The following is a 27,500-nucleotide window of genomic DNA, read 5'->3' as shown; positions in this document are numbered from 1 at the left end:
ACTCCTTCAGTCTTTCTCTTCTGCAGTCGTCTACTTCTTCAGCCATCCTTATTGTCTTTCAAGCGGGATTTTAAGTAGCTTGCAGAACTAAATCCGTCCTTAATGCCTTCTACAACTCAAACTCTCACGATTTCTTTTAGTACACACTTGGAGGGTACATTTTTTTTCCTCACAAATTTGTATCATAAGGCTTTGTCTCCTGCTGCTACGCTACAATGCAACACGTAATCTGGTATCTTTTGTATTTTAATAGATGCAGGAAGCGGGAAGCAATACGATATTCTCTCTCTCTCTCTCTCTCTCTCTCTCTCTCTCTCTCTCTCTCTCTCTCTCTCTCTCTCTCTCTCTCCATTTCAGCCCGTGTGAATCTGATGGTGCGGGGGAGAGGGGAGGCAGGGGCGGCAGGGCAGAGAGAGGATGGAGGGCAGGCGTCGCGGCAGGTCCTCCCGCTCACTGGCCGTCACAAGACCTCCGATAAATTCCTCCCAGCCTAGCCAGACACACGCGAATGGAAAATTGAAATTCTGGCGTGCGGAAGAATTGGGAGCAGGAAGAGAAATTTCGAATTCATGCGAATCTGTGAAAAAAAAAGGAAGAAACGCAGTGTGCTATTCTGTTTTGAATATCGACTAATGCTCCCTGAATGTTAATGCCGAAATACCTTCAGCGAGGGAGTTGTAATTATATATTTGTCACGTGAGGAGTTACTGCGTGTTTACTGTCTGCAAAGAATCCAATGGGTCAATTAGGCGTCACGGCGAGCACACACCGTCACGTCCACACCTGCTGCTGCCCATGTATTGCTTCTTTCTGACGTTATTACTCGGAATCTCCAGACTCGGAGACTCCACCACCACCAAAACTATCACCAGCACCACTACCTTAATATTTTCATTACTCCTACCACATCACCAACATCGCTACCTCAATATATATATTGAGGTAGCAACGGCTACACTATCACCACCACCACCACCACCACCTACAACACTAATGCCTCAGCAACTACAACAGCATCCTCCTAACCAAAGCACAACCACTCGCTACCACCAGCACCACAACCACCACCGCACATACCCGAGCAGTACGCCGCACATTTCCACCACCACCACCACCACCACCACCAGTAGCGCGCACTTGACGACCCATGAAACACGCAGCGAGGACTAGGCTGGTGGTGGTGGTGGTGGTGGTGTTGGTGGTGGTGGTGATGGAGGACTGTTCTCCTATATACTAACCTACATTTCTCGCACACAAAGTCTCACCTGGCAGTAAACAAAAGGCGGATGTGGTTAACAAGAAGGCATAACACATTGGTGACGCACAGGTCCGTAAGAGAGTCATCTGGTGCTCCTGGCGGCGGTGAGTTATGTAAATTGGTCCCTTCGTCACCCTCGCACAACACGGAATTAATGACATGCGCGAGGCCAGGAGGTGGTGGTGACATATCCCCAACACGCTCCCTGTCACACGAAATATCCATACGAATATACATGCGCTATTAGCCTGACGTGCTCGACAAGGTTTGTACTGCCAACTCCGCTACCTCCACCCCTCCTCCTCCTCCTCCTCCTCCTCCTCCTCCTCCTCCTCCTTCTCTTCCTCCTTCTCTTGCCTTAGCTCCTCGCCGACGTTCTCTGTCCCGCCTTCCCCTCCCGTCCCTCCCTCACAAAGAGACGGGTCGGCTTCCCTAACAACACGCTGGTCTTGCAAGGAATGTGGTCCGCTCGCCATTTGGTCTAATTGAGTTCTGGGAGCCCGCCCGTCAAGACCTGATACCCGTAACCTCAGCTCTGGGGTTTATACTCACGGCTCAGCCACCCCTTGGGGTTTGATTTTTTTTCTTGTGTGTGTTACAGCCAATCAGACCAAGAAAACTGTTCCTTGACTCAACTGCAGAATGTGTGTGTGTGTGTGTGGTGTGTGTGTGTGTGTGTGTGTGTGTGTGTGAGTGTGTGTGTGTGTGTGTGTGTGTGTGTGTGTGTGTGTGTGTGTGTGTGTGTGTGTGTGTGTGAGTGAAAGAGAGAGAGAGAGGAGAGAGGAGAAGAGAGAGAGAGAGAGAGAGAGAGAGAGAGAGAGAGAGAGAGAGAGAGAGAGAGAGAGAGAGAGAGAGAGAGAGAGAGAGAGAGAGAGAGAGAGAGAGAGAGAGAGAGAGAGAGAGAGAGAGAGAGGAGAGAGAGAGAGAGAGAGAGAGGGGGGGGAAGGGAGGAAGACGTTAAATCTAACCTATTTTGCCCGTCAATGTTATATTACCCTTTCATAATATCCTTAAACCAACCCAACCACCCACCCACCGACACATACACACACACACACACACACACACACACACACACACACACACACACACACAATCACATTAACTCACCAACAGGTAAGAGTGTGCCGTCCATTCATGCCCATCGCCCGTGTGTAAACAGTCTAGAATTCCATCTGTATTAACAAACTGATCAAGCCTAACACAGTATCTCAATCAACCTGCATAAGGAAGGTAAATAATTCGAGGGGTAACCTTCACCGTGACAGCAGCAACCTTTACCTGTCCCTAAGCAAACACCGACCCTTACACTCTCAGCGAGGGGTTGGCGTCATCGAAGGCAACCAGACACTGTTCGCTTGCACCTAAATCCACTCTGAATATTGCAGAATTATATCCTATTTCTCCAACCCTTCGCTCCCCTCCCTCGTCCTCTCTCCTCCTGATTTCCATATTTACTTCTCCCTATAGCATTTTCCATCAGCAGATTGCTTCCCGCCCGCCGGCACAGGCTTCCAGTAATGCCTCGGACGTGTATTGTTCAAGAGTTATGACCAAGGCCACGTCTGCTGCTGTTGCTGTTATTGTCATTCCTTCACCGCCGCGACACGAAAAAGTTCATTGTGGACGCTGCCAGTAAGCTTCTTTGATCGGACAATAAATACGGCGTGATGAAAGCGGCCTAGCAGTGTGGGACTCGCGGCCATCCATCACAGGGGTCGGAGGCTGCACAATATTAATGACCTCAGCATTATCAATTTCTGGCTCCGTCCCCACTAAGATCCTCCGCCTCCATATTCCGTCGACTTCATTCTTCCCCGATGAAAAATATTCGAAGTTTCCTCCTGAGAGTTGCCGGAAAAAAAAGTTTACGCCCTGTTATTTCTCGACCCCTCGCCTTGAACGGGTCATTAATATTTGCGGATCTTTCTATTTCAGACAAATAGAGATGCATCACTGTGGAAGTCTGAAGGGAAGGGTCCTGTGCGGGGGAACAAAACCTCGGCACGGCATCGAAGGGCAAAATTACGTTTCTAGCAGGTTAAATACAACGAGAAACGAAACTACAGTAAACACAACTTAATCCGGTAAAGAAAGGTTCAGATTAGTTCAATTCTACGGTGAACAATCTTTCCGCTTCAGAAACGCCCGCACCATTTTCCTCTCTCTCCTCTGAGTGGCGTAACGAGGGGAGATTTGAGGGGAATGGTGAGGGACGGCTTGGAAGACGGGTGTGTGTTTGGAAGGACGGCACGCCAGGCTGCAGTGGTGGAGGTTACTATGGCAGCAGTGTGACGAGGCAGCATGGCACGGGCACAATGCATGGTGTTGGTAAATACGTCAAAGAAAATGTTTCTTTGCATGGAAAAAAAACAGATTGAAGAATGGCTCGCCCAATCAGACTACTACATCATTACAATTCAGTTGGAATGAGCGAGGCAGCGAGTGTGGCCACGACTCGTCTCAGTGATAAAAGACCTGATTTACTACGGCACCGGATCAGAGGAGGCTCGCGTCTTTTTCTGCATTGTCTGTGCGAGTGTGTAGTTGCAACGCGTCGTGTTTAATTTGACGTGAACCTAAACAATGAGAATTTGGAGCTAAAAGGAATCGTGCAAATATTTCTGAACTACTGGGATGAGGGAAGGACCGCCTCTCTTGTCCTAACGATGGCGAGGCGAAGCCCAGCCACCTCCTCCTCCACTGTGCGCTTCCTTAGGTATGATTACATTCTTCCATCATGATCATTTCACCTATGATTTTTTTTTTCCCCCAGAAATCCCCAACGATAAATTTGGTTATGTTATGTTAGGTTGGTGAAATTTAACATGGGAGGAATGAATTTCATGGAAGAATATTCGTGGATGGAGTTTTTGGGTGGAATTTCCCCTGAAGTCACACCTGGGCGTCACTCCCCCACGCCGCCAAGAAAACAGCGTCGTGCACGAACAACACCCTCGCGACTTAATGGCCATTCAAGCGTCTAGGGAAAGGAGATTCCATTAAAAACACCATAGAAAAGTATGTGTAATTCCAATGTGCACTTACTTCCTCCCCTACACTCTACCGCCCCCCCACCCTCAACACTCCCGCCCAGCCCGATCCTCCCTGGTGCCCAGAACTCCGGATAAAGAGGAGGCAGGGAAAATATTCGGTACTATTTCCGAGATAACATTCATGGAAGTGTTCGTGTGAGCAATTCTGAGCTTAAATGGGTTGTTTTTATGAAGGCATCAGTGCAGTCCGAAATGCAGCAATCAGAACGAAATATTTTTTCACTTGCTGTGTGCTTTACTGATGTTGTTTCTATGGGGGATCTTTATTTGTTTGCCTCTCTGGAAATGTTAGCGAGAGAGAGAGAGAGAGAGAGAGAGAGAGAGAGAGAGAGAGAGAGAGAGAGAGAGAGAGAGAGAGAGAGAGAGAGAGAGAGAGAGAGAGAGAGAGAGAGAGAGAGAGAGAGAGACTAACATAGAAAACAGACAGACAGACATGTATAGACAAACAGAAAACAACAAAAGATAGACAGACAGACAGACAGACAAACAAACGAATACACAAAGATTCACACATTTCTTTGATGTCATAATAAAAAAAAAAAAGGCGTTACAAATGTTTTTTACTCAAGCCTCGCACACTCATATTTCTCCCGAAGCCGCCACCCTCCCCCGCACGTCGTTGTTCCCCGTGGCGAGGCGCACTCGTGTTTCTTTTGCCTCCAGGAGCTGATTGCGAATGTCGTTGTCGTCACAGTTCACATGATGGTTCAGGTCTTCCCGTCCCTGCACCGAGCCCACCACCACTCCACCCTCCCATCCCTCTGGAAATCGCCCAATATTTTCAGTGTGTGTCCACCTCCTTGACTCGGTACACGCATCTGTGAGGTGAGTCTTCCACTGCCCAAGGACTTATCGACATGGTGCACCTGCCTGTCGAAGGCATCGTCTTGACCAACACTTCAGTTTAGCAAATATACCAGGGTGTCTCAGACTGCTGCCGGTAAGCTGAGACATACACCAAGTACTGGCAAAGGAATGGGCTAATGTGGAGAACACCAGTGTTTTCCTCAGGTCAGTGTGAGTTGAAAAAATAAAGCAGAGGCAGCAGGAAGCACAGCCGCAGCAGCAGCAGCAGCAGCAGCACCAACAGCAGCAGGAACAACACCAGCTGGAACAACACCAGCAGCACCAACAGCAGTAGGAACAACAACAGCAGCTGCAGCAACAACAACAGCAGCTGCAGCAACAGCAACAGCAGCAGTAGCAGCAGCAGCAGCAACAACAACAGCAGCAGAAGTAACAGCACCAAACATCGGCGGGCTAAAGGACCTGATCAACAAAACGGAGCAACTACTGCCACAAATACTAGAAAGCAAAAATAAAGCCACAATAAACAAGGCAGACAGCAGGAATGCCAAAACACTTGCAACAACATCCACGATGGAAACACGCATTACAGATCCAAAATCACTACAGCACAATCAGCTGACACGAACCATTTAGTCTGGAACACGAACAACGGCAGTAATGTCGGTCCAGTTAATGGCTACGGATCATGATGGAATTATCCTCTCCAAAATACACTGAAATTTACTTGCGGTGACAGCTTTTTTTTTTTTTTCCCGCAACAGAGTACCTTGGCGCCTTTACTTCACCATCACCGTCCTCCATTACAATGCTTAATAGTGTTTGATAATTCCTTGCTGGCGTAGTGATGTCAAAACTGCTTATCACCCACAGCAGCAACAACCTCCTCTACCACGAATAAAATTTACAGAACTTACTTTAAGTTTTGGTCAAAACAAGGCGAACACAAGGATATATTTAATATATTTTGTTGTTTTCCTCAACTGGACAATCTATTTTGTATATATGTTCCAGGATTGAGGGTCCCTTTCTAAATGTAGATTGTTCATATTAATAATTTTCATCTAAAATTGTATTTAATGTATAACTCAGGACGTGTGAGAATACTGTTTATATTTCACAATACATAAAGGCACAAAATCAGCAACAAAGAGATAGGCAGAGATACATTTTCTCTCTCTCTCTCTCTCTCTCTCTCTCTCTCTCTCTCCTTCTCTCTCTCTCTCTCTCTCTCTCTCTCTCTCTCTCTCTCTCTCTCTCTCTCTCACACACACACACACACACACACACACACAGCCTGGTACGATCCATTAATATTCTTATCCAAACATCCACCCCTGGCTTAGCGCGGCGCGGGGAGGAGGGAAACAAATGCCGCTGAATACCCTGCTTCGATCCACCGCCATATCATTGCCACTCTTTTTACCTTCCCCGATAGAGCCGTTTTTTCGCTTTCTGGGATTTGTGGATGCCATTTCATATCACTACCATACTACAGCTTGTCTGTCCGTTTGTCTGTCTATCTGTTCAATTCTCTGTCTGTCTGTTTCTGTCTATATTCTAGTCTTTATCCCCCACCTCTCTCTCTCTCTCTCTCTCTCTCTCTCTCTCTCTCTCTCTCTCTCTCTCTCTCTCTCTCTCTCTCTCTCTCTCTCTCTCTCTCTCTCTTTCTCTCTTACTTTCTGGTGTTTGTCTATCTTTCTCTCGTAGATTCAATATATTATTAGTAATGTGTGTAACTGGAGCTCAGAGCGTCGCAAGAGAAGTATAACAAGAGTGAGCGCGCATACACACACACAGACACGCCTGGAGACACAAATGGGTGATTGATCAACTCCGCACCTTTCCTTACATTGTGATTAAAGGGCAACGTGAGGTGCTGTCCCACCATTCCCTTCACCCTCTGCTGCGGCACGCACCGCGCCCTTCTGTGGTCAGGGAACGAGATCCAAAGCCCTCGCCTCGTGTAAATCACCTTTGAAGATGCAGATGTAGCGTACTCATTATCTATTCATTCTTGCTGTGAGTGAAATTCCATTGAGAGACAAAATGCAAGAACCATTTGCACGAATCATGACAATGTGAAACAATGTGGATGACTTAAGTAACACAAAACATTCAGATGTCGCAAACGTACTGCCGGCACATGACCGTCTGTCTGCGCTACCCGTGCAAGGCTTAGCGTGACGCAGCAAGCAATGTGCATCTCCTTGTTATAATGTACCACATGACTTACGTACGCCGGCGGCTGTGAAACAAGTGATGAGGCAGGAAGTCTTCCCTTTGTGAGAGTTGTGCACAAACGAAGTACTCCCAATGATTGACTATGTTAGTACCTTTAATCAACGAGGAGTGTACAGTGTGTGGTAACTAACTGGTCGAGACTGTCCAGTGTATTCCTCGGTCACAGAGTTACATGATACGTGATAAGAGTCCGAAATGTGTCGTGAGAATATAAACACACCGCCGGACATAAGTGGATTGATAGACAGTAATGGGTGAAGACATGCAGGAAGGCAAGGAGAGCCACACGCCCACCTCACCCACCATGCTCAACATCGACTTGCTGCATACACTAGGCAAAAATGGCTGCCGGATTCTGACTCTCCCGGTTAAAGATATGGTGGGCAGACTAAAGCTTTTTTTTTTTTCATAATATATCCTACTCACAATTCCTTATAGCGGATTCAGCAGAGAGATCCACTATATCATCCAAAATGGCTCAAGTTGGATAAAAGTACATTCACTGTTTTTCTTTGGGAGTCTAAAGAAAAACAAACGAGTGAGGTGAAGGTCTTGGTGAACATTTTAACCTGAGAATGACATGCTTTGGTGTTCCTGTCACGCTTTGAAAGGATTAGCTGAAAAAATTCCATAATCTGAGATGAGAAAAATGCAAACAAATGCACAGCACGAGGCCCATCTTCACCTCGCTGCGGGGATGTATTCGTGAGGATGCATCCCTCCACCTCATTCTGCCCTCCGCCTCTCTTGCTCTGCTCCCAAACTTGTGGCAGGATTTCCTCAGCTGGAGCTCATTAAAACATAACCAACTATAACTACTCGAAATTCAGCGTAATTTGTCGTCATTTCATAATAACGATTACACTTACTCAGTCACGCACCACACCACACAGTCACGTGACGCTTCACGGAAAGGTGAGGCGGCACCTGCAACATACCACGCACTCATAATGCATAAGTACTGCTAAGGCTATTGATTCCATAATTACTACTACTACTACTACTACTACTACTACTACTACTACTACTACTACTACTACTATTATTACTACTGCTACTACTACTACTACTACTACTACTACTACTACTACTACTACTACTATTATTACTATTGCTACTACTACTACCACTACTACTACTACTACTACTACTACTACTACTATTATTACTACTACTACTACTACTACTACTACTACTACTACTACTACTACTACTACTACTACTACTATTACTGCTACTACTACAAGTAATAATGATGATAATAACAGTAACAACAACAACAACAACAACAACAACAACAACAACAACAACAACAACGACAACAACAACAACAACAACAACAACAACGACAACAACAACAACAACAACAATAATAATAATAATAATAATAATAATAATAATAATAAATAATAATAATAATAATAATAATAATAATAATAATAATAATAATAATAATAATAATAGTAATAATAATAATAATAATAATCATCATAATGACAATAAAAGAAGAATAATGAATCGAAACGCAGTCTGTGGTAATCACATCTTCCCTGTTATCTGGATGATCTCAGGAATCCGAGATTTACTGCTGTTTTTCGACATGTATGAACACTTTCAACAAAACATAAATCATTTGTAGCTTAACGTACTGAGTACATAATAACGCAGCACTAAATAATATATCAGTTTCTTCGTTTCCTCTCCTTCAGTCTACTGCTTCCTCTTTTTCGGTTCTACCATCACCAAAAACACAACTCTTAAAACGCAAAAGTGTGAGAAGCGAATCTAAAAGAAAATACAGATACAATACAAACAGAAAGAGCCCTCATGAGACACGTAAGGGCCGCACGGCACCCACACGGCGAGGGACATTACAACGGATATCATCTTGATTATGTCAGGAAACGGCTACACAAACAGACAAAAGCCACAGAAGAACGTTTAAGCTGTTTGCTCGGGCCAGATATCAACCTCGTTTCTTGGCTTGCCACAACACTGAGCATGACGGAAGCAGTGGGACGGTGTTTGTGTGTGTGTGTGTGTCTTTGTATGTGTGTGTGTGTGTGTGTGTGTGTGTGTGTGTGTGTGTGTGTGTGTGTGTGTGTGTGTGTGTGTGTGTGTGTGTGTGTGTGTGTGTGTGTGTGTGTGTGTGTGTGTGTGTGTGTGATGAGAGTTTTTTGTTTATCGTTAATCTGAGTCACTTCAAGACAATAGTATTCACTGTATCTTTTTCCCAGGCCAAATCCATGAAATTCTACATACTCTTAAAATAATAAAGCCATTTAAAGCAATATGTATTCATTCACCATTGTTCTTATTGTTTCGTCAAAACAATATCATCAATGATTCGGAATAATTTAGTAAATTAATACATGAAACTATTTATAAGTGCATTCTAATCAAAGTAATTAGCACTACTCAAATGTTGTTGTCATTGGTTTGCTGGAGAGGAATAAACCAAAATTTAAAATAAACGAAGGAAGAATCTTTTCCACCAAACGTGCGTCGTGCTGCTCATTAATGTGAGTCTGGCGAGGTGGTGGGCGGCCGCAATTACCAAAGCAAACAATAGTCCATAAGGAAGACTCGAGCCGAGGGAAGCAGAGCGCGCCTGTCAAACATCCTCGTCTACACTCTCTGAAAATACCTCGCCACTAAAAGCTTTCCCATTTCACTCCTCAGCCTCCCCTTCTGGCGTCCTTAGACCAGGCGGGAAGAATGGGAGGGGTGGGGCTGCTCGACCTGTGCCTAACACACAAGACGTATGGAGCAGGCTGGCCGTTGTGATCGAGAATGTACACACCATTTATCTAAGGACAGGGTTAATAATCCACGACTTATTGAGTATTTCCCTGGCCGTAACTGTCTCCTTCACACAAAATTTTATTTTATTTTTATTTTCTTTCATCGTATATCAAACAAAACCAAACTGAAGCATAGTCTGTTATCACTGACGGCCAAGTACGTTAAAGATAATTACAACTTAACTTAAAAATGAAACTTCCTCCAAGATTCACCAGATTGGATAGCGCAGGTACGTTTTCAAAATTCTGTCGCTAGTAGACGAACCTTTAGTAGGCGTGACGGTGGGCACAGTAGCCAGGGTGACATGTAAGCCGAGATAAACTTACAATATTTATGAGGTCACATTTCTCGGTCCAGAGCCAATGGAATCAGAGAATCACATGGAGGCGACAAGGGGGGACGGTAAAGATGAATTTTGAGCCTGTGTGTTTCCGATATCTATATTTTCCTTAGAAACAGATAAGCCACACCTGGATCTCAACGTACAAGGTAACGACGATTCTGGAAACTAGTTTTTATTTCTCTGAAGCAGGACACAAAGAAGGAGGCTGAAACACGCGGTGCAGACGTGTGGCGACAAGGACGTTACGGGAAAGTTTTCTTTGTATTGTTTTAATGATCTGGTTCAGCTTTCCCGTTCATCAGGTCAGTCAACACAAAGAGAACCTGATATCTCTTAGGACTTACGGAGCAGAAAGGAGAGGCTTTTAAGGATGACAAGTTGAGGCAAACATCTTATAACCTGCCGTGGCGGAAAAATCAACGACCGGAAGACATTGCAAGACTTGTGGAATATTAGTGTAAACAAAGGTGTGAACATGAGCGTGAAAAGTTGCACGATCATGAAGGGCGGGGCGGTGGTTCAGCAAACCCCCGCTATGAACAAGAGCGGCGATGTGCTGGCATCTTAACTTCTACACAAACATCATAAATTACCAAAAGGATCTGGCTGTATTGATCGCGGGTCCCTCGCCAGCCCACTTGCGCGGCGCGGCGGTCCTGGGAGCTTCTCAGGTATAAAGGTCCGCTTTCCGATTATCGTAACTTAGCATAACATTGATAACGTGATGGCAACGTTACCGAACACTCACTGCATATCCTGCGTCGCGTGCAGTAAACGAGGCAACTCAGCAGGAGTCTGGAGTCTGCAAAAGGTGCAAGGATAGGTTTCTTGTATCACTGTGGCCGCGGGGCAGACGGCGTGAGGGTTGCTGCCCTACAAGCCGCGGCTCAAGTCGGCGCTGCGATGGTCCGTTACTATCAGAAATCTAATCAAATATCGTTTGTTCCCAGCAAATATTTTGCGGTTCTTCCCTGCGGCACGGGAAAGAGTTGCTGCACGAGGGGAGTTAGTTTTGAGGCAGCGAGCATCCACCGGTGACCCACAATCTGTGCTTCACAATACCAAAGGATTAATCCGCCGTGTGGCCACGTCCAATATTCGGCTCCTTCCCAATCCACCGCAATCCTTCCTCAATTGAATCAATGGCAATATTGCTTTTCGAGCGGTAACTCAGATCCCTCAAGGGCCATGCTTCTGCCCTATTAATATAATGGGTGGAGTTCATATCATACAGTAAACATATATGAAACTGCCACAGTAATTTTTTCTATCATGAGGTGCAAATAAAGAGCATCTGAGAGATTTGTATGGAATTAAAGAAATTCACCTTTTATGGATTCGAAGAAATTAATTTTCCCGTGTAACCTACATTCTATATTTTTCATCTTTTAATCAATGCGCACAAAATCACCATAAAATGATAACCTGTAATTCTTGCAGCTTAATTCTTTCATCGGGAGACCTGACACACGGCTAGCTACCCTCACTGCACCATCCCGCTGGCTCTCATCGTTCACTTCTACTCTTCTATAGTGAACAAGTTATATTGATATCTCACAGTTGTAATGTATTGAGCCTCTCACCGTAAGACCAGGGGTGGGGTCCAGGTTTGATTTAGTGTTGAGAAAGGGCCTGGGCCTCACACTGCCCTCAGCCAGGTAGTGGTGGTGGTGGTTATGGTGGTGGTGGTGGTGGTGGTTGTGGTGGTGGTGGTGGTGGTGGCGGTGGACCTTGAGAAACACATGGCAGGAAATATTTGTTTGAATGTTTTAATATTATGAGTGTAGTGCGCGCACCCTTCATGGGAAGGAGAGCACAAACACCCTTTAAAGCTGTCCCCCGGGAATGAGATCACCAGCTACGAACACTGCTGCCGCCTTTATGAAGACCGGGGACAAAAAATAATAGAGTACGTGGACTTCCTCTTCTTGCAGAATGAAAGAAAGAAACTTGCCTTAACACGCCTCCATACACTCTTTATAGGCAGCATTCACCTTTTACTGTCTTCCGAGGATGACCATTGGGGAAATACCAAAGAGGTTTCCGATGCCAATAATCTGAATTCAATAAATGCAGAAAATCCTGAGATTGGAAGATGCAGTGACATTTGTTCCTTTAACGAACAGTGAATCAGCGAGTTTTTTGTGCAAGGAAACTCAACTTTTGCTGATGGAGAGAAGGCGCCGCGCGGCACTCATACCAGCCTCCGTCACCGAGGAAATGGATGGATATGAGAGAAAGAGAAGAAGTGATGTATAGCTTCCTTCGCCGCTTGCTCGCTTCAGTCAATTTTGTTCGTTTGCGGCGGTTTTCCTGCATCAAGGTAGTCGGCGTCATCACAGCCTTAAAAGTGCCTCTGTAATACGTTAAAGCAGATCATCTAAATTACACGGGAAATCTTGGGTCTGACCGAGAGCAAGGGAATTACTTTCGCCCGGAATGCGTGGGACAAAAACCGTGAGCTCAGAGGAGAAAGGTGAGGGCCAAATTTCAGGCTATACTTAGATGAAGACGGCGTGGAGTTACTGCCGTCTAAATTAGGTGACTCCTGTACAAATGGCACCTTTTGTGTTACTTCTTCACGGGCTGCACTCACTCCATTACGGAGCAGAAAACACCCACATTGTACTGATGTATTATCTGTTTTTATTTTCTTCCCGTCTGTTTTGTGCTGGGTACAGATGCAAGAATATGGTGTGTCTCTCCGGATGGAGTGGCGAATGCTAAAGACAACTGCCCCCCCTCCTCTCTCTCTCTCTCTCTCTCTCTCTCTCTAACTCTGTGTGTGTGTGTGTGTGTGTGTGTGTGTGTGTGTGTGTGTGTGTGTGTGTGTGTGTGTGTGTGTGTGTGTGTGTGTCTGCGCGTGCGCGCGCGCGCGCGTAAGCGCACACCGTAGTATACGGTTTTACATGCTGCACATTTTATATTTCCAGTGGAGTCCCACACACACACACACACACGCACACACACACACACACACACACACACACACACACCAAAAAAAAAAAAAGAAAAAAAAAAAAAACATCAGCGCTAGTGTGTCCAGAAGCAGATGTAACCTGGCCGCCTGGTCTCCGCCTGGTCGCTCCCCACTCCTCACCATCAGCAAGTCCTCCATCGTCATCGTCCTTTGGTAAGGTAGGCTCTTCATCATGATAATGGGCGGTGCACTCCGGCCCACTCCACCTCAACGAGCACCGCCGCCGCTCCACCTTCATATCTTCAGTAGATAGCGTCTTTGTATCCCCGGTGTAGAGCGGCGGCCGGACTTAATCACCAGATGCATGAGTAAGGGAAGCTGTGCTGTACGAGTGGAGGAGCAAGTCGCGGAGGAGGGGCAGGGCCTCGGCAGGGATGTGTGATGAATTTGTGCCAGGCAGGGAGCAAGTGGAGGAAAGGGAGGAAGGGGAGGCATGGAGGAACGTAAGAGTGAGAATTTCAGGGAAAGAGGGACATACAGGGATGAGGACGCAAAGTCGTATAAGTATTAGCTGAAGCAAATTTGCACAACAATAAATTAAGAGAGAAGACAAAGGATGGACGAGGGTGCAAGAAGAAAGATGTGTGATTGATGTGTCGGTAAACGAGGCGGAGAACAAAGACCTGAGAGATCATGAGGTGGCAGCGTGTTTAGCGGTGACGTCACCAACGCCCATCACCGGAAGAGGAAACGCTCGGGTCATCACCACTGTTCGCTTCCACCATGACACGAACTACAAAGTCATTTCAAGTCAACCACTAAAGTCACCGATGAAAGTAATGAAAGGATTTAATTTTTGTCAACTGAAAAGACGCCGTATAACCGCTATGTTGCAACGCCGGAATATCTATATACTAATAAATTAAACAGGTATTTGCTTTGCTCTACAAAATCCAAGACTAATAAAGTACATAAGTATTAGTACAATCTGATAATTGGGACATGTTCCTTACTTAAAGAAGAACCATTGTACATGTGTTAAATATTCTTGAGTGCTTAGGAGTGGTGGATTAGTAATAACCATATTTTGATAAAAAAAAAAAAAAAAGATACTTCAGAAGACACAATTTGTCGATTGATATATACTTTTCATATCAATATTCTTCTACTTTTCATGATTTAATCATCTGTAATCTTACAAGAAAATTTGTAATCATAATTAAATTTTAAATTTAAAAATTTTCATCTGATAACTGGGATATGTTCCTTAGTTAAAGAATAACCGTTGTACATATGTAAAATATTCTTTTGAATTTTTAGGAGTCGTGCGTAGAAAATAACCATATTTCGCTTAAAAAGACACTAAAAAACAAATTTTCGATGATATGTACTTTTATATAAAAATCCTTCTACTTTCTAATCACCTGTAATGATAGAGGAAAATATTTAGGCGCAAAATTTTTATTTCATTATTATTATTATTATTATTAATATTATTATTATTATTATTATTATTATTATTATTATTATTATTATTTTTCACTTTTTTACAGGTCCGGACTTTTATTAAAAAAAAGTTAAATTAATTTTTTTTGTTATAATTGGAATATGTTTCTTAATCTTCTGTAATCTTAGAAAAAAATTAGAATCGCAAATCTTTTAAAATTTTTTGTACAGGTATGGACCTGAATAAAAGAAAAAAAAAAGTGAAAAAATTTAATTAAAAAGATTTCATCTGATGGGATACGTTCCTTACTTAATGAATAGTAAAAATACAACTATTTTATTGAGATGGTGCTCCCCCGAGTGGGTGCCTTCAAAGTGTTCCTTACAGGCAACCTTTTCACACGTGTCTATTGTAGAAGCAGCGCTAACGTAGATTTTAGCATGGTCTCCAGAGACTTTGTTTCCGTTTTCCCTTATTAGGTGCTTATTGTAATAAGACTTTGTTGTTGCTGCTGTTGTGTAAGGCTCAAGGCTTTCATGCCTGTCAGCCACATTCTGTCCTGAAGAAATCTATGTCTGAAATGTTCGTCTAAAACTTCTAGCTATTCTGTTTGTAAAGACTCGTGGAAATCTTCGGTACTTGATTTACAGCAAAGTTAGCCGGACAATAATTACTTAATAATTTATCTATTTTTTTTGTCTGTCTATGTTACCCTTCATCTCTCTCTCTCTCTCTCTCTCTCTCTCTCTCTCTCTCTCTCTCTCTCTCTCTCTCTCTCTCTCTCTCTCTCTCTCTCTCTCTCTCTCTCTCTCTCCCCTGCACCTTCCTTAATCACTTATCACCAGAAGAGCTTCATCACCCACACACACACACACACACACACACACACACACACACACACACACGGTAACTTCATTGAAAGGCAATATACGTTTAGTGAGCTGTGCCTTATTTTACATCCAAGGGGTTATTATAAGAGTGAGTAGTGACCAACACAGCGCCCAACACCTGAACACAATTAGCCAGGCAAGATATGAACTAGCGGCACTTGCTCCATAAACACTCACAGGTAACAAGATTAACTTTCAACCAACATCGCTGCTCAGGTGTTCCGACGAGAGAGAGAGAGAGAGAGAGAGAGAGAGAGAGAGAGAGAGAGAGAGAGAGAGAGAGAGAGAGAGAGAGAGAGAGAGAGAGAGAGAGAGAGAGGAGAGAGAGAGAGAGAGAGAGAGAGAGAGAGAGAGAGAGAGAGAGAGAGAGAGAGAGAGAGAGAGAGTTACATAGAAACACAGGCCATAACAGACCTGGGGGTCTCCACGAGGCGACCTGACCTAGGACTACTAAGGTGATAGTAGAAGAAAAGGACAGCAAAGCAGAAGGCTTTCTTCCCACCCTCCACTCCCTCCGGCATAAGCCGTACAGGAAACAGGTCAGAAATAACTACCTTACGTGGTTAAAGAAGGAAAAACCAGTGGGAAATTTTACAGGAAAGAATAAAGATAGATGAAATGAGGTGCCCCCATTTCCTGGAGGCAAGGAAGTTAATTTCTAACAAACAAATGCTGTTAGCCGCGAATTCGAGGCAAAATATTTATCAAGACGGCGTTTAAAAGTCTCTACGGTGTTGCAGACTATCATGTCTCAAGGAATCCCATTCCACAGATTAACTACTCGGTGGAAAAAATATTTTTTGGATTCATGAGAGTTGAAGAAATTTCCCAAGAATTTTGCAACTGTTTCCTCGCGTGTAATTTGAAAAATCTTTCGTGAAATATTTTCTGCAGTCCATGTTATCAATGCCTTTGATGATTTTAAGCACCTGTATGAAGTCACCTCTTAGTCTTCTTTGTGTTAATAGGAATATATTTAATTCTTTAAGACGCTCTTCGTATGATTTGTTTCTTAGGTTTGGTATAATTTTTGTTACTCTGTGGGGAACTCGTTCGAATTTCTATGTCTTTCTGGTAACAGGGGCATCATGCTTGAACGTAATATTCCAAAAGGGGAAGAACTAAAAAGTTATAAAACGTGAGGATTGTATCCTTAGATTTATATTCAAATGATCTGCCGATTAAGTCAATTATTTATTTGCCTTCCTTACGACTTCTGAACATTGCTGACTAGGTTTTAGGTTATTCGATATCGTTACTTCTAAATCATTTTCACTCTCTACACTTTTAAGTTGGATACCATTTAAAATGTACTTTACTTTCTCGTTTCGATAAGTAAAGCACTTTACACTTACCTGCATTAAAACTCATTTCACGGGTTTGCCCCCTCTGACAATTTGTCTAGATTATTCTGTATATCTAATACTTGTTCGTTAGAGACTAAGGAATTCGCTATTTTGATGTCATCAGGAAACTTCGATATTATAATGGTAACACCCTCATTTATGTCGTTTATATAAAAAAGGAAGGGAACAGGTCCTAAGACTGATCCCTTTGGTATCCCGCTGGTTACGTTAGTCCACTTGGATGCTTTTCCATTTATTACTACTCTTTGTTTACGGTTGTTTAGCCAGTTTTCTACCCATCTCAACACGTCGCCTTGGATACCGTGTGATTTTAGTCTAATCAGTAAACGTTTGTGGGGGACTTTGTTGAAGCCTTTTGAAAATCAAGATATATTATATCTGCCTCTTTAGTTTCGTCACACTGGTTCATAATATCGTAGAAGTCTAAGAGGCTCGTCAAACAAGAGCGTTTGTTTCGGAAGCCGTGTTGAGTATTTTCAAGTACTTTGTTTTCCTCTTAAGTGACTAACAAGTTTGTCTCTTATAATTGTTTCTAGCATTTTGCATACGACTGAGGTTAAGGTAACTGGCCAGTAACTGCATGAGAGAGAGAGAGAGAGAGAGAGAGAGAGAGAGAGAGAGAGAGAGAGAGAGAGAGAGAGAGAGAGAGAGAGAGAGAGAGAGAGAGAGAGAGAGAGAGAGAGGGAGAGAGAGAGAGAGAGAGAGAGAGAGAGAGAATTTTACACACAGCTATCCTTGCAAATATAATAACTTCTTTGAGTGAATGGATCGTTCGAGAGGGCACAGGTGTATAATCTCAGAACCTGCAGCAAAATTACATGACAGATACCGCGCCAGTTTGCAGCTTTGGTCCGTGAGGCGAAGACATGCACGTCAGGAGTCCCGAGACGGAGGACGCGCTAATGAAAGGCAGAATGACGGCTATGAAAGTGACGAGCGATATGACTTGACCCTCTCGCGCAGAACACCGAAGGAGGGAGTTGTTAAGTCTCATAATCAAGGATGGTATATGTTCTTAAAATTACGCAAATGATGCTTATTGTGTCTAAAGGCATGATCCACCACGATAATGTCTTGCAGAGGGGACTGTGTGTGTGTGTGTGTGTGTGTGTGTGTGTGTGTGTGTGTGTGTGTGTGTGTGTTGTCCCGTGCTATTGTTCCTATCACGCAAAATTGGACAGGTAGTTAAGTCACTTCTATTGTTATGAGATTAAATGCCTTTTTCGTCTTTTACTTGTAATTTACTGATCATAAACACACACACACACACACACACAGTCATAATCAGTCACAGCCAAACAATCAATCACCTCGAAACCACTTCACTCGGTATAATGATCAACAACGTCACCAAGGAAAAACAACATCATTATCGTCGAGATGAAAATGAAAAGGAAACAGGAACAATAAAGAGCAACAATAACATCAATGATGGCAAAAACAACTACATCGGTGGTATTATTATATGTAGCAGAGGAAGAGGAGGAGGAGGAGGAGGAGGAGGAGGAGGAGGAGGAGGAGGAGGAGGAGGAGGAGGAACACCATCAAATAACAATAAAGCAAGAAAAAGTCACAAACCAGTCACAATAAAACAAGGCCAACCACTACCACCTTCCCCCTAAAATAACAACAACAACAACAACAACAACAACAACAACGGCACCAGCCACCGTCGCCTTGTCTGCCAGATCGGCGTCCTTCGCGGAATCGGTGTCAAACAAGTTATTCCTCGGTGCTGACTGGACTTGCAAGCGCCCAGCCTCAGAGGATCAACCGTACCTCTTTGAGCTCGTGATTCGATTTCCCGAAGTTGATCCTGCTGAGAGGGTTGTTTCTAATGGAATAGCCTGGATGGCGAAGACCAAAGGGACCACCATTAAGCTCTCTGTTGCGGCGGGTCGATCAGGTGCTCAAGGAGGCTCAGTGTGGGAAGCTCTCTGCGGGCCACACTCGTCTTGAGGACCACCGCATCGCCGCCGCCACGCTCACGCTACCTTCTAACTTCTAACCCAGCCTGGAGGCACACCATTGTAAAGTGACTGTCTTCAGGTAAACGCGTCACTAACATAGTCCCTCTGAACTGTTTACTTGAATCTCCATTTTCCCGCACAGGAAGGCGTCACTGGGTTAAGTACACAAAGGGAAGTGTGGTTAACTTATAGTCAACCAAGCTTACACAGTACTGCATCATCCTCAAACATCACCCGTTACCTTCACTCCCAATTGATGCAACAGTCAACTTTCATGCGTTAAAAATCTGAAGGACACTGACAAGACTACTGTACTAATAAAAGTGGCAGCAAGAACTGAAGACAGGAACACAAACACACACACACACACACACACACACACACACACACACACACACACACACACCATACGAGCTAAGCATTACCATCTATGCTGAAGTTTTAAGCACTAAGGCATTTTTTATCATGTTAAGGACAGGAAAGCTTTTGTTCAGTATATGTACAAGTACATCTTTTTATTCACAGTTTGTCATCCATTTTTTTTGTCTTACAACAGGTAACTTTAGGATTAAAACAGTTAACATACTTTTAAATGTAGTTTAAATTCACAAGTTGATACGAATTAATTTCTGGCGTAAACAGAGTTGAGAATCAGTATATTTTCAAGCAAACTGTTAAGTGGAGAGAAAAAAAAAAAGTGGATAATCTCAACCCCCACCCCCACCACCACCCTGGGCGGGAGATCAGCGGCTTGTGGCGATTCGTAGTGGCGACGGCCAGCCGGCCAAGCCCCGCCACGGGGCCTCCAGCCACCGAGACACCCACTTAAATCTTGCGTTAATTGGGTTCTGCAATTACGGTCCCCATCCCAGCCCACACCGCCACAACATTAAAAGGCCAACATTTTCGGCAAGCTAATTTCATATAGCGTAATAATTTTTAGCATCTGAAGTATAGAGGACCGATACAATTTTGCTAAAATCAGATTAAAATAAACTTGAGAGAAAGCAGAACAGTAACTTTTGCTCTCAATTACTAAAAACAAAAAAAACTTGCCAGTTATGACGAACACTATATGGGTGAGAGATTCATGGTGGCTGCCCAACACATCCTAAGGTCTGAATTCTGCCAATGGTTGAAACTTATCCCCTTTCAACTTTGGTGACAGGTTAATATTCAGTAATTTTCGTAGGTTGTTACTAGATGAAGATAAAGCCTCCCTTGTTGGTTTTGTGGGACTGGGAACATGCTGACGGAAGGACTGTGATGTCAGGAGTACACTGAGAGTATTTTATGTTCAGTCTCGCCCTTTTGCAAAGCAATACGCACTGCGGGTTTTACATCCAGTGAACACTTGCTTCTGTAGGAGGGAGAAAAATATATAGACTCTGACTCTGACTAGCTTGGACTTGTATGTGCAGCTGAGGTTCTTGCGTCCGACAAGTTTACAGCAATCATCCCCAATATGTTAAGACACTGAAGGTCGTGGGTGTCAACTTTAGCGTCCTTTTTCAGGAAATAATGATGTCCTTTCTAATTCCAGTGTTACCAGCTCAAGGGGCGGCCGGCTCAAGAAAACGTGGAGTTTGAGTAGAGGGCGCGGAACACTCCTTCATGGACGAGCACAGCTGGCGGCGTTTATATGCGACAGGCTATCATACCGCAAAGTATTCGGCCGCCAATATCTTTCGGACAAAGTTTGTATCGAGGTTGCCATTCTCATTTTAGTCGTGGGATCAGACTTGGCATGGCGAGGTAAAAACATAACACATCCAAAATTTTCTGCGCAGCGATCGCGGGAGCTGAAAAGCCGCTGTTGTTGGCCTGCTTAGTTAGGCTGTTGACGATAATCTCGGCGCAACGAGTGGGCTTCTGAGGCAACCAGTGAAATAGCCGTCAGTTACCTTTACGGGCAGCCAGGATGAGGGTCGTTCTCAGATTATTGCTGGTTGGAGGAAAACAGCTGTGACGGCTCCTTCACTTGCAGCCAAGGGAGCCCAGCCCACACACATACCAGCCCAATAAACACCCAACTTCAACACTACACCGAATAAAATTATACAACCTCGAGACTGTTTAAATATTTCTAATCCCTAAAGCTTAGAAACACGAAGACAGAAGTGGTCGATGTGAATTCCTCCTCCTGAAAGTAACACGTGCAGTAATTTGTCACAAGTATACGATCGACGAGAAATGACGCAATTATACATTTACTTCTGCCTCTCGAAGGGAAAAATTTCTGGGGAGTTGCAGGAGGAGGAATTTACGGCCGGCTGAATGGCATATATTACTCAGCGGCGTAAACTGTTCTCTGTGGTTGACGCGCCATCCCGCTGACTCATGGCGGGGCGAGACGCGGGTACTCAGCCGTTTGGAAGGCAACAAAATAGTGGTGCTAACAAGGCGCCCCGCCCACACCTATTTTACAACCTTCCTCCCATCGCTCCCTCACAATCATCTGTTGGTCCGTAAAGCAGTCCAGGGTAAACTCTTCTCGCACTGTATTTCCCTCGAGTTTCTAAGATATTAATTCCAGGAACAAGGAGAGTATCTTTCCTCCTTTTTTTTCCACTCCTAAACCGGAAAGTGTCGGACTGAAGTGGATGGCCTAATTCGGCACGGGGATTGGTTGCCGCCCTCTCCGTGTTACTGGCACCAGCCAATCAGGAGGGAGATGGAGAGGGTCGCCAGCGTGGTGAATGGGTTTTTCTGTTGCCCGAGAGACGTTGATAAGATAATGAACAGCCGCCATTAACTTAAATGGACAACGTGACGGAGCGGTAATTGTGGCGGCACCTCTTGTCCCCTTGGATTGGCTGGCACGCCGCCCGCCACGCTGATTTTTTCACTATAATCACCCGGCGTTGTGTTGAGTACAGGGCGTCTATTTGTCTCCGGTAATTAAAAAAACCGCCGTATATTCCTCAACTTGATGCAGCATAATTTGTGTCCATCATTTATTTTTGTGAAGGAAAGAAGAGTCCTAAGTCAGCGACACACAGCCGCCTCTCCGCCCTGTCTGCGGCAGGGACTGAGGAGGGAGTCAAGTGTGGGAAGGGCGGCGCGTCCTGTTTCCAGCACGGAGGACACTTAAGAGAAGCTTTATGGATGCTGGTGTAAACACTCAGGACGTCTCCTTCCCGGCATTATGGTGGCATTCAACATCACATTTACCTTGCCAGGAATGTCTACATCTTGCTCTTCCGCAAAAAGGGACGAAACGCAGAGACATTATAAAAGACAAGAGATTTAGTTCACCATGAAAGACACGCCCGTACAATTTTCGCAATACACGTAACAAACGCACGAAGGGTTGGGTGGAGGTGGAGATGCGGGGCGAGGAGGCGATATACACCGCCACTCTGTTTAGTCTACATGCTGCTGGGGAGTTGAGATCTCAGTGTTACATTATGAGTCACAACAAGAAGGATGCGAGTGAACCAAGTCACTGGTGGAGAAATGTCACCATTTTGTTATTAGTATTTGTTTCTTTAGGATATTTCTTCACCTTCAGCGGGATCGGACACCTCCAAGGAAACAATTTATGTTCCTCTTGCATCTCTTATTGGTTCTCTGACAGTAGGATTAGAAAACAGTTGGGGGATTCCGATCTCAAATTTTATTTCACGAGGCAGTTCGGATCCACGAAGCCCGTGTCGGTGAGTGATATGGTGCCGCTTGTTAGGGTACAGCGCTTCTCACGGTGCCACACGAGACTGGCTGGGCAGCTGTGTGAGGTGGGAAATGCTGCTTGGAGCCACAGTTTGCAAGATTTGTTTACGTATTTTAAAATATTTTTACAAAATACGGAATATCAGTCATTCTGTCCGCCTCAACAACGTTATCAGTCCTTAATGACTGACAGATCACTGCCAGTAAGGCCTTTACGGTGAGCCACGGCTTGACGTAATAACAAGATGCTACAAGACCGCAAAACGTGGGCCTGGAACCCTCGCGCTGCATCTGCTGCATCACATTCGACCTAAATTTGGAGAACTAGAAAACATTTGGATTCACAAAACAAAGAAGCAGCTTCAGTAAATTTTGTTACTCAGCTGATTTATCTAGTTTTATTATTTCAATATGCAATTTTCCCTTCCTTTCTGCCTGTCACGTTGCATTTGTGGGGCAGCAGAGGAAGCAGTAAAAAGCGTACCAAGTTTAATTTCGCTTAATGTAGCTGTAAAGTTGTGTTCAGCTTTTTTATGCCCTGCAGTATTGTCGTTATGTTCTCCCTCCATTATCAAAATGCAGTTTTCTTCTAGTACAGAAGTGAGACATTCTGGGCAAGATTTCAACTTGGGTGACTATCTAGAGCGGAGATCAGGCAACTCTTCTATCTATTTCTCGATTTATATATACGTAACTAATGCAAATATTTATCTGTTTGTTATTACATCTATCCACCTTTTAATACATATAAATCTATCTGTCTTACTACACGTATTTTCTTCCACCAATTAACGACTCCATCCACACTTCTCCCTAAGTCATTAATAACGATCTTTATTTTGTCGTACCTGTTCATCGCGCGACCAATGTTTTCCACGGGGAGAGCTGATTATGTCTTTGTATCAAGGATTGACGCACACCTAGGACGAAAAGACTTGCATGAACACACAACCTTGACTGGGGCGGAAAGATGTCAGACGGCGTGCTGTGTTATTCCAGGAGTCGTGTTAGACCATATCATAAACAAGGAAGAAGATATTACTCTCTCTCTCTCTCTCTCTCTCTCTCTCTCTCTCTCTCTCTCTCTCTCTCTCTCTCTCTCTCTCTCTCTTTCGTTGTATCAAAGCCGTAGATCACAGTAGGCCCCAATTGGGTGTCCAAGGCAAACGCCGTGCCGTACACGCGCCCAGGTCATAGGGTCGTCTTCATCTTATCCATTTTCATGCTGGAGAAAAAGCCGGGTCAGGAGGAGCAGCCAAAATGTTTTCAAGGCATTTCCACGCTGAAGCGTCTCCTCTGAAAAGCGTCTGTTGCCCCGTGAAAGGAGGGTAAAGAATTTTCTCCTCCACTCTGTTGTATATAAACAATCCTCCGTAGAGCACCGTCGGGCAGCTCTCACTAAGTGGGTCCCATTCAAGCCCACCCTTCATATTTGATGTGCCAAGCGTGTCTAAAAGCAATATACGTGGCTCTTTCTTTCCTTCCCTCTTTTCCCGTCTCTCTCTCTCTCTCTGTTTGTGTGTGTCTGGTCAGGTATAAAGGACAGCTATGGTATAAGGAGTACTTGTATACACTACTCTACAAAATTGAAAGTTATGAAAAAAAAAAAAAACGACGTTACGTAACACCTGGCCGCCGCGTGAGCGAAGCGCGGCCGGGAGGACGTCACAGGCCACTGCAGGAATTCCTCAGAGGCTGCACATGATAATTAGGTGGAAGCACGCCCTGTAATGCAGCACCGGCAAGCGGCAAACTATTACTTCAACAAACAACAGCAACAAAACAATTAAAACGGCGAGAGAGAGAGAGAGAGAGAGAGAGAGAGAGAGAGAGAGAGAGAGAGAGAGAGAGAGAGAGAGAGAGAGAGAGAGAGAGAGAGAGAGAGAGGATTCATGACTCATTCCCACACGCATGAACACACATCCAAACAAACAAACATTGCAGCGTAATCAGCACAGTGAAGTGTTGCTGCAGCGCTACAACGTTGCTATAACATTATCGAGGCACGTGCTATTCGTACTGATTACAATAACGGCGATGAATAATGTATAAACGTAATATGCATAGTAATACACTAATTGAAGCACACTGATGCAGCTGAGTACGGCGCAAAATGAATTCCTCTCATTACGGACCGACGCTGTTTACTAATGAACTTATTTTATTGTAAAGAAACGAAACTCATTAGTGCACGCATTATACATAGGCTTAGGCGACCCGGGCTTAAATGCACAAAGCGGAGCAGCACCATGCAATCCGAGTGAGTGCCTGCGACGCGCACGGACAAGCGGGTCACGCCACAGGGAGTCAGCCGCTGCAGGGGAGTCGTGGGCACAATTCTCCAGAAGGCGGACGTGCGCAATCATAACGTTCCCTGGAAAATCCGGTCGAGGAGGAGAGCTATTGACCCGACCGTTGCGTGAGGGTAATGCCGCCTCCAGACCCCGGCTGCCTGATTGCCTGGACACGACACCGCTGCGGGGCTGCCGGCTGAGTGCAGCAGGCGGGGGGCAGGGGAGAGAGAGAGAGAGAGAGAGAGAGAGAGAGAGAGAGAGAGAGAGAGAGAGAGAGAGAGAGAGAGAGAGAGAGAGAGAGAGAGAGAGAGAGAGAGAGAGAGAGAGAGAGAGAGAGAGAATTGACTTATTAACATTTCTCATTCCAACAAGTTAATTCAATAGCACTTGCCTCGTAGTCACAGCCATTACAGAAGGAAGGACACCTGGCAGTCTAGACAACAAAACCAGATCACGAGACCATGTGCAGGATCCGAACTTGCTTATCGATACAGCTAATGACACAATACTGACAATCCCCACTCTGACGTCTGCTATAATCCCTTCCTTGGGTTTATAAAAAGTTATTTAACAACGACTTTTCCCCACCGACCACTCACCCTTGCTTGTCTATTCGTAAGAATTTCAACTTAGTAATTTCATTCAATTAATTTATTTTCAAGTAACTTTTAACTTTCCCATCTTTGAGCGCGCAAAAATTCTTCCCTGTGTGTATTTGTGTGAATGTTCCCGCTTATATCAACGCACCTTTTAGGATTTTTAATAAGCTGCTTTATTTGTAGTTTGTGTTTTACCTCTGAATGCGTAGCTCTGTCTGGTCAGTCCATACATTCCCTCCCCCTCCTTCCCTCCCCCCACCTCTCTCTCTCTCTCTCTCTCTCTCTCTCTCTCTCCCTCTCTCTCTCTCTCTGTAATTCCTAACACTTTCCCTTTATGGACTCTCATACTCTTCTTTTCAGACTTGTTCCTTCTTTCTCGCCTCTATTCACTGCTCAGAAAAGTGGACGCGGATTCTGCTCAAGGTTCTGTTTCTTTCAAGCCACATTCTTGTGCCAAACAGCCGCTTTCCTTCCATTCCTCTCGTGTACACATGTGTGGGTATCTTTTCTTTGCTGAGCTCCGCAAAAACCAAGGAGAGAGAGAGAGAGAGAGAGAGAGAGAGAGAGAGAGAGAGAGAGAGAGAGAGAGAGAGAGAGAGAGAGAGAGAGAGAGAGAGAGAGAGAGAGAGAGAGAGAGAGAGAGAGAGAGAGAGATTGAGAGAGAGAGAGAGAGAGGAGAGAGAGAGAGAGGAGAAGGAGAGAGAGAGAGAGAGAGAGAGAGAGAGAGAGAGAGAGAGAGAGAGAGAGAGAGAGAGAGAGAGAGAGAGAGAGAGAGAGAAACACACAGACACCACACACACACACACACAACACACACACACACACAACACACACACACACACACACACACACACACACACACACACACACACACACACACACACACACACACACACACAGGCGCACCGAATGATGTGCATGATAACAGGCAGACAAAGGCAAGTAGAAAGAGTTGGAAGTCACACAGGAAGCCAATAATAAATCTTACTTTTACAGGTAATCTTAGGTTCTTATTCAGACGAACGTAACTGTTGTGTGTGTGTGTGTGTGTGTGTGTGTGTGTGTTACAGTTTTCATAAATTGTACATACTGTGTTCCTGCTTTTTTTTTTTGTCAGTGCTCAGAAAAAAAAAAAAAAAAAAAAAACGTTTAAAGGATACAGATGAGGCCAAAAAAGACAGCAGTCTCGACACTCCCTTCTCTCCATGACGACACGACAGAAAGAGGATGGACAACACCATGAAAAATACAAACAGTAAGTCTTCCTGCTAATCTGTATTTATGGTTTAATGTATATTTATGGCCGGTGAAGCAAACCCACACCTTAATCAGAGGCAGTCAAAGTAAGGTTGTATTAGGTGTGTTCATACGATTTACTTCACTTGTCAGCGCTGCATTAATTAATCAAAAACTGGCTTGTAAAACATTTCTTCATTATCATATTTTCCTTCCGCTTTAATTCCCCAAGAGGTGTATTTTTAATTAATCTGTCAGTGATAGTGTTCAGACAGCTAATACTGCGCAAAGGTCACATCATAGAAAATAGCGCACTGACAAACACTGTTTGTAATGCAGGGAGAAGGGAACTCTGCCTCTCAAATGATGACCGTCCGCTGAAAAGGGGATTTCATAAGGGCGTTCCAGTATTCACCTATCGAGCATACCAGTAAGCAAAAATAGTGAGATAGAAGAAAGGAATTATTTGCAAGAATGGAAAGACAGCGTCAGCCTACGCACACGCATGCGCGCGCACACACACACACACACACACACACACACACACACACACACACACACACACACACACACACACACACACACACACACA

General features: G+C 44.5%; 1 long non-coding RNA gene across 1 annotated transcript in view; it reads right to left on the bottom strand.

Annotated features, from left to right (window-relative positions):
• LOC135101120 (uncharacterized) overlaps positions 1–27,500 on the bottom strand; it is a 165,826-nt gene that overhangs the window by 10,982 nt on the left and 127,344 nt on the right. The gene's annotated exons all lie outside the window — the stretch shown is intronic.

The sequence above is a fragment of the Scylla paramamosain genome, chromosome 6, assembly GCF_035594125.1.
Source record: "Scylla paramamosain isolate STU-SP2022 chromosome 6, ASM3559412v1, whole genome shotgun sequence".
NCBI classification, from domain to species: domain Eukaryota; kingdom Metazoa; phylum Arthropoda; class Malacostraca; order Decapoda; family Portunidae; genus Scylla; species Scylla paramamosain.
This window is presented reverse-complemented; position numbering and strand designations above follow the sequence as displayed.